Genomic DNA, 10455 nt, shown 5'->3' on the forward strand with positions numbered 1-10455 from the left:
GAGGAAGGGAAAGCACCTGTCTGTTTGGATCTGCAAAGGACACTGCATATTCTCCCTGCTGGGGAAGCCAGATTCTCCGCTGAAAGCGATTTAGCCTCCGAACCACAGCCCCACCGTGTCTGCCCACCTGTTGGTTGGTGAAACGGGATCAGGAGAGATAGGCATATAGAGATGGAATAGAAGAACTTGATACAGAAAAGGTATGCTTCCATCTTCATTCTTAGCCCAATAAAGTCACAATTAACTAAACTGTAACTTCATTTTCCTCTAACAAGAGATAATTCTTTTTAAAATTGTTATTTTGAATAAAGTTGCACAATTGGTGTATAGCAATTACAGCAAGTTTATTCAGTAAATGTTATGATAGAGTTATATTTGGGCTTGTTTATTTAGTTGCTAAGTTGTGTCTGACTCTTTACGACCTCATGGACTGTAGCCTGCCAGGCTCCTCTGTCCAAGGGATCTCTCAGGCAAGAATATTGGAGTGGGTTGCCATTTCCTTCTCCAGAGAATCTTCCCCACCCAGGGATCAAAGCCGTGTCTCTTGCATTGTCAGGCGGGTTCTTTACCACTTAGCCACCAGGGAAGCCCATTCCTAGTATGCCTGATTGTAAAACAGGCAGGGCTTTGCTGGCTGCATAGAGTCCGTTTTCTTTGTAGCATCTCTCAAGGGTGGACAGTGATCACAGCACTGGAGTTCCTTGTGGGGATTAGGCCATGCCCAAGTTAAAGGGCTAGTTCACTGGTTCATCAACAGGTGGGGAAGGGGAAGAGGGCTGGGGAGAGATGAGGGCTGATTTTGCCCTCAGGGAACACTGGACAATGTCCAGAGGCAATTTTGCTTCTCATAACTGGAAGACATCTAGTGAGCATAGGCCAGTGACCCTGCTCAACACCCCATAGGGCACAGGGCCGCCTGCCCACCACAAAGAGGTGTCTGGCCAAAATGTCAATAGTGCTCAATCTCTGCTCCAGTTTTGAACCTCCAAAAGCCTTCTCTGTTCTTCTCACCCCCGGATTGGATGCCTAAGAAACTTCACTGATATTCTCTTATGACCCTCACCATCTTTTAGCTCATTTTAGCTATTGAATAACTTGTTTCATCTTCCCTGTCTCCTGACTAGTATTTGGAATGCAAACCCCGCTGCCCCAAAAAAACAGGACTTCCAGTCTGACTGGGGGAAGTGGTATTAAGAGATGCTTCCAAGGTTGATGTTTAAGATGAATCTTGAAGGCTAAGTATGACATGGAGAAAGTGAGGAGGGAGGAAAGAGCAGGGGCATTCTGGGGAGAGGCCTTAGTACTTGCAATGGCATGGAGGCACCACGTCTTGGGATGTCATGGGAACCATAAATATGGCTAGAGATAAAGGTGGGTTGCAGGATGTGGGAAGTGGTACTATATAAGTCATGCGGAGCCAGATCATGCTGTAGCTACTGTGCCAAGCTCAATTTAGAGGATCACAGACTGGCTTAGATTGTTTCCTGTACTGTCAATGCTACTAAGAGCAGAGAACAGATCTTCCTTGTACATTTCTGTATCCTCGGTGCCTAGAACGGGATAGACTCTCAATAGATGTGTGTTGGACAATTAGATTAATTTATTAATTAAACCCTGTCACTGGAAGGAGAAGAGTTTTTAAATCAATTACAGGAAAGGACAACTTTTATTTATACTAGCATATAGTTACTGCAAAATTTTTTAAAATTTAAAATACGAAAGATACTTTCAGTTAAAGGTAAATAGTTTGTTTTGTTTTCTGAAAGATAAAATTGGCAATAAGCTAGACTCACCAAGAAAAATAGAGAATTCAAATAAATAAAATCAGAAATGGAATAGGAGACACTATAACTGATACCACAAAAGTACAAAGATCATAGGAGACTACTATGAATAACTAGATACCAACAAATTGGACAATCTAGAAGAAATGGGTACATTCCTGGAAATATACAGCCTACCAAACTGAATTACGAGGAAACAGAAATATCTGGACAGAGAATTATCCATTACAAGATTGGCTAGGTAATCAACAACCTTCCCCAAGGGCTTCCCTGGGTGCTCAGTGGTAAAGAATTCACCTGCCAATGCAGGAGACATGGGTTTGATCCTTGATCTGGGGAGATCCCACACACCTCAGAGCAACTAAGCCGACACACCACAACTATTGAGCCTGCACTCTAGAGCCCAAGAGCCACAACTCCTGATGCCTGGACACCCTAGGGCCCGTGCTCCTCAATAAGAGAAGCCACTGCAATGAGAAGGCCATGCACCACCACCAGAGAGTAGCCCTTGCTCTCCTCACACAACCAGGGAAAAGACCACGCAGCAGCGAAAACCCAGCACAGCCAAAAATAAAAAAATAACCTCCCCCCAAACAAAAGTCTAAGAGCTGAAGTCTTCACTGCTGAATTCTATCCAATAATTGTGTGTGTGTGTGTGCTCAGTTGTTCAGTCATGTCCAACTCTTTGCAAACCCGTAGACTGTAGTCCACCAGGCTCCTCTGTCCATGGAATTTTCCAAGCAAGAATACTGGAGTGGGTTGCCATGGCTTCCTCCAGGGGATGTTCCCAACCCAGGGATCAAACCCACACCTCCTGCACTGGCAGGCAGATTCTTTACCACTAACACCACCTGAGAAGCCATCAAGCATTTAAAGAAAAATTAATGCCAATCTTTCTCAAACAATTGAAGAGGAGGGGACACTTTTGAACTGATTTTACAAGGCCAATTACCAAAACCAGACAAGGACTCCACAAGAAAAGAAAATTATACACCAATACCCTGATGACCATAGATTCAAAAATTATCAACAAAATCTTGGTAAGTCAAAATCAACAATACAGTAAAAGGATTATACACCATGATCGAGTGGGATATTATCCAGGGATGCAAGGATGGTTTGATATCCACAAATCAATCAATGTGATAGACTACATTAACAAATTGAAGGATAAAAATATGATCATCTCAATGGATGCTGAAAAACATTTTACAAATTCAACATGTGTTTATGATAAAAAAAAAAAATTTCAACACAATGGGTTGTTCTTAAGTGAATAGACATTTTCCCAAAGTAGACGGGTAGATGACCAAGAGATACATGAAAAGATGCTCAAAATCACAAATCATCAGAGAAGTGCAAATAAAACTCACAATGAGATAACACCTTACACCTGTTAGAAAGGTGTAATCAAACATACACACACACACACACACACACACGTTACTAAGAATGTGCAGAAAAGGAAAACTTTGTGCACTGTTGGTGAGAATTAAATTGGTGCAGCTGTGATGGAAAGTATGGAGGTGCCACACAAAATTAAAAATAGAATTACCATATGATCCAGCAGTCCCATTTAAGGGTGTTTAGCCAAAGGAAACAGAGAAGACAATGGCACCCCACTCCAGTACTCTTGCCTGCAAATCCCATGGATGGAGGAGCCTGGTAGGCTGCAGTCCATGGGGTCACTAGCAGTCAGACACGACTGAGCGACTTCACTGTCACTTTTCACTTTCATGCACTAGAGAAGGAAATGGCAACCCACTCCAGTGTTCTTGCCTGGAGAATCCCAGGGATGGGGGAGCCTGGTGGGCTGCCATCTCTGGGGTTGCACAGAGTCGGACACGACTGAAGCGACTTAGCAGCAGCAGCCAAAGGAAAAAAACACTAAGTTGAAAAGATTCTGGCACCCCCATGTTCGCTGTAGCATCACAGTTGACCCTTGAGCTACTTTAGTGTTGGGGCACTGGCCTCTGCTCAGTCAAAGCTTTACATTATAACTTTGTAGTTAACCCTCCACATCCAAGCTTCTCCAATGGCAGATTCAACAAACTGATGATCTTGTAGTACTATACTACATATTTGTTGAAAAGAAATCCAGTACAAGTGGATCCATGAGGTTCAAACTCATGCTGTTCAGGGGTCAACAAGGGTCAACATCTTGGCATTTATAACAGCCAAGACACCAAAGCAATTTAAGTGTTCACTAATGGATAAAGGGATGAAGAAAAGTCATATATACACAATGGAGTATTATTCACCCACAAAAAAGGATTATCTTGCCATCTGCAAAAACACCAAAGGACCTTGAGGACATTATACTAAGTTAAATAAGCCAGACAGGGAACCATAAGTACCATACAATCTTGCATGTATTTAGAATCAAAAAACCAAACTCACTGATACAGAGAAATTGGGGAGGGAGGCAGAAGTGAGTGAAGGTGATCAAAGGTACAGACTTTCAGCTATAAAATAAACATCATGGGGATGTAACATGGTGTATGGTGACTGTAGTTAATAATAGTGTATTGCATGTTTGAAAGCTGCTAAGAGAGTAGACTTTAAAGTTCTTATTACACACAGAAAAAAGACGACAAACATACTGTACCTACCACAATTAATATAAAAAAGATTTAGATTCCATCAAACAGCTCTCTTAAGCATGCATGGAGTTCTGGGGAATGGGATCCTTTTTCCTGTCTCATTAGAAATACGGCAGAAAGTATCTTTGAAGTTTACAATGCTGGACAAGCGTCTCCCAGAATTTTAATTTCACATACTATGTATGTCCCCTGCAATATCCTTTAATTCCTCGTTTATCTAAAATTCAATTTTAAACTGAATGTTCAGAATTTCATGTGTCAAATCTATACTATGGCCTTATAAAATACTGATTTAAGTTAAACAAATATTTTTAAATGCTAATCTTCACAGAGCCACTAAATAGATTCTGGTAAATAATGTTTCTCTGAGAGGGAACTGAATGTGCAGTTTTTCTCAAACTTAACAGAAATTCATGTTTTAAGTGAACATCCCCAAGCTAGTCTGGAGGGCAAATACTCAACTATCTCTGGAGGTTTGTTACCTTATTCACTGTTTCTATAATTTCTTATTGCATTCTGATCAAAACATTTCCCCATTTAATATTAGTAAATCATTCCTTCCAAAAGAAAGTCTAAAATCCTTAGCTTGAAATGCAGGGTCTTCCCCAATCCATTATTCATCTTTCCAACTTCACTCCTAGGTTTTCCTCAAACACAGCCTACCTGCAGGTCTCACTGAGCTCCCCTCCACCCTCTGAACATTCCATTTTCTTTCAGACCACTGTGATCTTTGCACATATTTCCAGAAATGCCCTTCTCTAGGCCCTTCTCTTCTCAGTGAACCATTAATCCCATAAATGAATGAAGATGTTCTTGACTCCTCACTGAACAGTTAGTCGTTCATTCCTTCTTTCTCTCACAACGCTTGGTACATTTGTCTATTAGTACTAACCTTCCTGTGTTATCATTTATTTATAGGTCTGGATCCCCCTCCCTCACCCTCACCAGTAGAGAATCAACTTTTCCAAGAGTATCACTTTACGCCATTCTTTTCCATTTATTTTATTTTACTTTTTGGCCATGCCATGCAGCATGTGGGATCTTAGTTCCCCAACCAGGAATCAAACCCACACCCCCAGCAGTGGAAGCATGGAGTCTCAACCACTGGACCGCCAGGAAAGTCCCTATGCCATTCATTTTCAAGTCAGGGGATTTGACACCTATATGCTGGAAAAACAATTTGGGAATTAATGAATAAATAGTAAATCTGATTTTTAAAAGAGAAGATTCAGGTTGTGGCATGCCTGTGTGCTCAGTCATCTCCAACTCTTTCCGACCCCATGGACTGCAGCCCACCAGGCTCCTCTTCCGTGGGATTCGCCAGGCGAGAATACTGGAGTGGGTTGCCATGCCCTCCTCCAGGGGATCTTCCCCACCCAGGGAGGGAACTCACGTGTCTTACGTCTCCTGAGTTGGCAGCTGTGCTACACTTCGTGCTGCCTGGAAAGCCCTCAGGTTAGGGACCCTTTCCTTTTCCTCAATCCTCTCTTCTGATTCTTCAGAAGACCTCGAATGCCTTCCAAGAAAATAACTGCTTAACAAATAGGTACCATTTTATAGAAATCAACTCAGAATTCTAATGCTTCCTCTGAAAAGAATAAGATGCAATGAAATTAGGTAAATGTCTCCAAAAATAGTACCTACCTCTATATGGATCCTTGCCTTCCCATGGATTATGATTATATGATTAAATTATTTAAAACCTGTTTTTCTCTAATTACATAGTTACATATTCAAGGAGTTGTACTGACATTCAATCAACCTGTTATCTTCTACCTGTTCCATATGTGAGGTATTATTATTTTCACTTTAAGAGGCATGAAAGTGTAAGAAGCCACACCCACATGAGAGGAAACCTTCTTCAGGCATTCGTCTAAAGATCTTGACTGACTTAACCACCTTCAACAACTAATTAGGGGCTTCCCTGGTAGCTCAGATGGTAAAGAATCTGCCTGCAATGCAGGAGACCCCAGTTTGATTCCTGGGGTGGGAAGATCCTCTGGAAAAGGAATAGGCCATCCACTCCACTATTCTTGGGCTTCCCTTTTGGCTCAGATGGTAAAGAATCCACCCGCAATGCTGGAGACCTGGGGTCGATCCTTGGATTGGGAAGATCCCCTGGAGGAGGGCACGGCAACCCACTACAGTATTCTTCCCTGGAGAATCCTCATGGACAGAGGAGCCTGCGGGTTGCAGTCCATGGTGTTGCAAAGAGTTGGACACGACTGAGCAACTAAGCACACATACACACACACACACACCAGCCAATTAGAGACCATAAGTGTTATTCAATCTGTCTGATTCAGGTACCTCTCTTAAGAGTATGTGAAGAACAACTTCAAAACTCAGAAATATATAAATTCAACAAAAAGATTAACTAAGACTAATGAACCCATTATACGGAATGAACAACATGCAATTTACTAACTACAGATATATATTATAGATAAAAGAGCCAGGTGTATGTAACCTTTTCCCAATTGGAATTTACTCTCACATCAAGTCCTGATATGTGAAGATTTATTTTCCAATATATTTTCAACAAAAAGAGAGTTTGACTTCAAATATTTAAAGAATGTATATTAAAAGTTGTGATTCCCTCTATGAAGGAAATTGAAAAAGAGAATTAAAGGCAGAAAAAAAGGAAGTAAAATGAGTAATACAAGCATGGCTGCATGCATGCTAAGTCGCTTCAGTTGTGTCCGACTCTGGGCAATCCTATGGATTGTAGCCTACCAGGCTCCTCTGTCCATGGAGTTTTCCAGGCAAGAATACTGGAGTGGTTTGCCATGACCTCCTCCAGGGGATTTTCCCAACCCAGGGCTTGAACCTATGTCTTGCATCTCCTGCATTGGCAGGCAAGCTCTTCACCATCAGCACCACCTGGGAAGCCCACAGGCATGATTATTGGTATATAATATTTGCTGACTTGAGTTGGATCAAGATAAGGACATTGAGGCTTATGTAATAAAGTGAAGAGAAAGATATATATTTTTTAAAAGGCTGAGGGAAAGTAAATGCAGGCTTTAGAAACTCACTACTAGGAATGAGAAGCCTATGATGGGTAAAAGAGGATCTCAAATTGATTGACACAAAGCCACCAAGGGCTGGAGGAAGCCTGGCTGCAGAGTCAGGGAGGCTGCTGAGAAACACGAGCCTGATGGGGTCAAGGAAGCTGAGCAAGGCTGATACAGCTCTGCTCACTGCCAGCTTTCAGTGATTATCTCAGAGGCCTCATAGGGACTCTACAATAAAAGTTTATTTATTTGAGAAGTAAACTGTCTGGGATCATAAAATGAGAAAGACATTCGCTCTGGGATGGAGGCCCAGAAAGACACAGAGCAGCCTCAGAGCCCCACTGAGCATCTGGCAGGACAGCTCGCACAGCTGCTGGTGAGCAAACGAGGATGAATGGAAAGTGACTCCGTGGACCTCACGGTCTGCAAAGGGCATGGACGAGATCCTGAAAAGCGTCCTTATTTAGTCCATTGTCTTTCTGGCTTTATCCTTAGGAAGAGTGACAACTCAGCTTTCATACTCCAGGCTTGTTCAAGGGGTTTTAACATAGAAGTCATTTAATCCTATTAACAACCCCATGGAGTTTCTACTGTTATGATTTTCATTTTATAAACAAGGAAACTGATACATAGAAAGATCTCTTGGCAAGTAAGTGATGGAAGGAGTAGCCGCTGGAATCTCATCGGTCTGACTGCACAGGTGTGCACGTGTACCCTCAGGGTGAAGGTTTCATAGCAACTATCCAGCCATCCTCCTCCAAGTTGTGCTGGGAATGACCAGGGTGGTGACTGTCAGGGTGCACTGTAGGGGCCATCCCACACAGACAAATGCACCAGTGGTCATGTCTGTGCTAAGCCAACACCCGATACAGAAGCTGCTCACTCCAACCCCAAGAAGGATTTGTGACCCCCTCTAGGTCAACAGAGGTCTACTTCCCTAGTGGCTCAGATGGTAAAGCGCCTGTCTACAATGTGGGAGACCTGGGTTCAATCCCTGGGTCGGGAAGATCCCCTGGAGAAGGAAATGGCAATCCACTCCAGTACTATTGTCTGGAAAATCCCATGGATAGAGGAGCCTGGTAGGCTACAGTCCATGGGGTCGCAAAGAGTCAGACACAACTGAGCAACTTCACTTTCACTTTCACTAGGTCAACAGATAGCTCACCCCTTGGCTATTAGTCCAATAGTCCAAGCAATGGGCATCAGAATCCCATATGAACCATCTAAATCCTTCCACAGGATCTTTGCAACTGAAATTCAAAGATGAAGAGACATCTCTAGCTGCAGATCTTTCAGAATGTGACTTTGACAGTTGCTGAAGGCCATTTTTCCTACTGGGCAGAGAATGTCCATCTCTATTAACAGAGAAGGAAGCTTAAGTGGAGCAGATGAGAGAGAGACAGAGAACCAGCGAGCAAACAACAACAAACTCCAGAATGGCTCCAGGTCCTGTGATGGTCCTTTGAGCTACTTCTATGCTCTTCCGATAAATTGCTTGTTTTGTTTAGCCTAGTTTGGATTGGTTTTCTGTCCCTTGCTATTCAAAGTGTCCTCGCTGAAGACTCTTCTCTCATTTTGCATCTCCATCATCACATCCTGTTTCTTCATCAGCTGAGGTGCTTCTCTACGTGGACCACATCCCATGGTAGTCCGCCTCCTATGCTGATTCGCATCTGTCCACACCCTCTGCGATCTGATCCGTGGGCTGCAGAGGAGATTTCAGTCATTTATACCTACAGTTCTCAAAGTTTAGCTTCCAGACACATATGTATAATACTCATATTGTCATCTCTCTAGATATCCCCATTTTAATTGCTATTACACAAATTAAGTGGAGGTTATTACACTAATGTCATCTTAACTAAATACATATGCAAAGACTATTTCCAAATAGGGTCAAGTCTAAGGCTCCAGGTAGAGGTGAAGTTTAAGGAGATACTATTTAATCCACTACAGGAAATGACTGCTAACAGGTATAGGGTTTCTTTTTCAAGTCATGAAAATGTCCTAAAATTGACTATGGTGATGACTGCACTAGTCTATGACTATATTAAAAACCATTTAACCACATACATTAAATGAAAGAACTGCATGGGATGTGAATTATATCTCAGAAATAAAAACTATCTTAAGAAGCAAAAAGAATTAAGATTCAACCAGCTTCCAGTAATGGAACCTCTAAAAGATGTATAGCGAGAAGAAAAATGATCCCAGGAAAAAGACAAGAAGTGTAGGAAAGTTGGAAGTTAAGTCCCTGAAGGTCAGAGACTTTGTTTTGTTTACTGGCTGAGTCTCTAGCTTTATAGTTAATGTTCAAAAATTACACATTGAGGAACTTCTCTAGTGGTCCAGTGGCTAAAACTCTGTGCTTCCAATGCAGGGGGACCCAGACAATTCCTGATCTGGGAAGTAGATGCCGCTGCCACTAAGAGTTCACATGTTGCAACTAAAAATCCCACATGCTATAACTAAAGATCCTGCATACTGCAACAAAGATTGAAGGTCTCACATGCTATAACTAAGACTCATTGCAGCCAAATAATTAAATAAATAAAATTCTTTTTTAATTGCATATTGGAGAAATGGCTGATGAGCAAACAAATTGGTAAATGGGAACATAAATCTAAATAATCATTTTCATTAAACAATAAATTCTAACTTTTATGGTTAAACCAAAAAAAGAAGATAAAAATAGTGGACAATAGCATGTAAGCTGGGAGAATGTGATCAGTTAGAGCAAGGAAATGCCTTGGCATCTTTGAGGCATGGGTTAAAGCGACTGATGGATGGCACACTTTGTAAATTAAATACGCATGAAAATATTTCAAAAGGAACCATTACAAGAATAAAGAGGGTATAACTTCCTAGCTAATTGAGCAAAAACTTTAAAAAAAGAGAAAGGAAGCTCAGTTAATCCAATGGAATGTTGGAAAGGAGGAAAGAACAGATAATGTGGGACAATTAGAAAGCAAAAAAGACAGAGGGCAGAAAAAAAATGCACATACATCAGAAATAGATGTAAGTGGACTAAGCCTTCCATTTAAAAGACAT

The sequence above is a fragment of the Oryx dammah genome, unplaced genomic scaffold, assembly GCF_014754425.2.
Source record: "Oryx dammah isolate SB20612 unplaced genomic scaffold, SCBI_Odam_1.1 HiC_scaffold_11, whole genome shotgun sequence".
Classification (NCBI taxonomy): Eukaryota; Metazoa; Chordata; class Mammalia; order Artiodactyla; family Bovidae; genus Oryx; species Oryx dammah.